Here is a 2,361-nt window from a genome sequence, read left to right as displayed (position 1 = left end):
TGTGCCTCCCGAGTTGCACCTTTTCTCCTTCGAAGGGGATTTTATTTTTTTATTTTTATTTTTTTTTTATTTTTATTTTTTTTGAAGGAGTTCCCGAACCTCCGCTGCCCGTTGAGTCCCGTTCTTCCACGCCACGTGCCTCCCGAGTGCAACGCTTCCTTTTTTTTCTCGCCCTCGAGAAGGGTAAATTTTTTTTTTTTTGTGTGTGTGTGGCAGTGTTAGCGACTTCTTCCCGTGCTCTCTCTCGCTCTTCTCGCTCGTATTCCCGTCCAGTGCGTGTTAGAAAGCTCTCACGCCCGTTGTTCCCGATGCATGGCGTGTCTCGCTCCCGTTGGATCGATGTGGTGCTGCCGCGTTCTCTTCGGGCCGGGGCCTAAGCCGCGCCAGGCGAGGGACGGACATTCATGGCGAATGGTCATTCAGCGCGAATGGCGACCGCTCTTCTCGTTCTGCCAGCGGGCCCCTCGTCTCTCCTCCCCATTCCTTTGCAGGGTGGTGTGTGGAAGTCAGGGGTGCGGCTGTCCGGCACGAGCGCTGACCCGCGCACACTTGTTGCTGTGGTTCGCGGTGTCCCTGTGGACGTGTCGGGGGCGCTTGCCCCCACGCCGTTCACTGCTTCGCGGCCCTCTTCCCCCGTGCCGGGGGAAGGTGGTAGACCCGCTGCGGTGCATACCCTTCCCGAATGGTGTGTGCACGCGCCCTGCTTTGTGTGAGCCTTGCGGTGCTCCTGGAGCGTTCCGGGCTTTGACCACCAAGGTGCCCGCTTCTGAGTTGGCGGTGGCGCTTCCCGCTCCCCGGCGTGCCTCCTGTGCTCCATGGTGCTTGTGCCTTTACGCTTTCCCTTGTCCTAGTTGCCGGCTTTCTGCACGGTGACAGAAAAGGGGGGGGGTCGAGGAGTTGAGTGTGCGGTTAAAAGGCTCCTTCCGTTGGGTGAGCGCCCACCCCGTGCCTATGTTTTTGGTGCCTTCACCCGCGGGCCCTGCGCGGTTAGGGTGGTGCTGAGCGATCGCGGCTGGCCCTTTTTAAAGACCGGACTCCCTCAAGTCAAGGCTCCTCCTTTGTGTGCGCCTTGAAGAGGCCTGGCCCTCGGCGGGGACCTGTCGCAGGTCCCCCCGGTCCGCGAATGCTCAAGAAGACCCCGGAGAAAGAGACCTTTGCCGATACCGCAGACCCCCCACCAGCTGGCGCGTGGTCCTTCCCGTTCTGTCCCGCGCCTGTTGCTCGTTTCCCGTTGCGTGCACGGAGCCCTTGGCTGCTCGTCGGTGTTGGGTTCGTCCCGCCCTCAGTGAGGAATTTGCCTTCTCTAGCTATCTTCGGAAAGGGCTTTACGATCTCCGAGGGGCTTCTCCCGGATGGTCCCCTCGGCTGCCCGCCCTGACCTCAGCCTTCTGCGCGCAGCGTTTGCTCTCTCGCCTACCGCGACCCGCGCCTCCCCGCTCCGAGTACGAGGAGGGATCACGCGGGACGGGGCTCTGTCGACCTGCCGCTGTGCGGAGCTTGTGGGGGAGATTGGGTTTCTGGTGGCAGGTGGCGGGGAAGGGCCGTGCACACGCCCGCGTGCGCGGTACCCCCTCTCACCGCGAGGGGTCGTCGCGGGACGGGTGGGTTTGGAAGGGCGGCGCTGGGCTCCCGGTCCCACCCGCCTCCGTTTCCCCCGTGCCCTCCGTCGCGTGTGCGTCCCTCCCACGCGCGTCCACGTCCCGGCCACTCTCGCGGCGAGGTCGTGTCGCGTGTGGTGCGTGCCGCGTGCTCTCGGGCGTCTGCGGTTGCCGCCTCGTCCCCCCCTTCCACGGCAGCGTTCCCACGGCCGGTGGAGATCGCGGGAGCCGTCCTACCCCCCCTTCCCCCTCCGCGGGGCTCTCGAGGGTCCGTGAACCGCGGGGTTGGCCTCGCTCTCGGGGGCGGACTTCTTGTTTGGGGGAACCGGCGGTCGGCCGCGTCCGGCGCGTCGTCGGACGTTGGGACCCGCTGCCACGCGGGGGTCTTCGTCGGTTGGCGTCGGCGTCTGCCTCGGTTCTCTCTCGCGTCGGCTGGCGTCTCCTCGGGCTCCCGGGGGTTGTCCGTTGGTTTCGGGTCGGCTCGGTGCCGCGGGCGTGGCGGGACTGCTCCGGGTTGGGTGCAGTGTGATTCCCGCCGGCTTGGCTCGCGTGCCCGGTCGCCGCCCGAGCGGCCTCCCGGTCCCTTGTGAGGCGTCTCCCGCGGGGGGTGCCGCTGCGGCCGGCCCTGCCGTCGACGGTCCTCGTTCTGCCGGTTCGCTCCCCCTCCCCGCCCGCCGGCGTTCCTTTCTCTCTCGCTCCTCGTCTGGCCGACCCGCGGCCGTGCTGCCGGGCCCCTCCTCAACGGGGGGGGCAGCCGGGCGCG

Source organism: Rattus norvegicus, unplaced genomic scaffold, assembly GCF_021556685.1.
Source record: "Rattus norvegicus strain SHRSP/BbbUtx unplaced genomic scaffold, alternate assembly SHRSP_T2T unassigned-0000082, whole genome shotgun sequence".
Classification (NCBI taxonomy): domain Eukaryota; kingdom Metazoa; phylum Chordata; class Mammalia; order Rodentia; family Muridae; genus Rattus; species Rattus norvegicus.
This window is presented reverse-complemented; position numbering follows the sequence as displayed.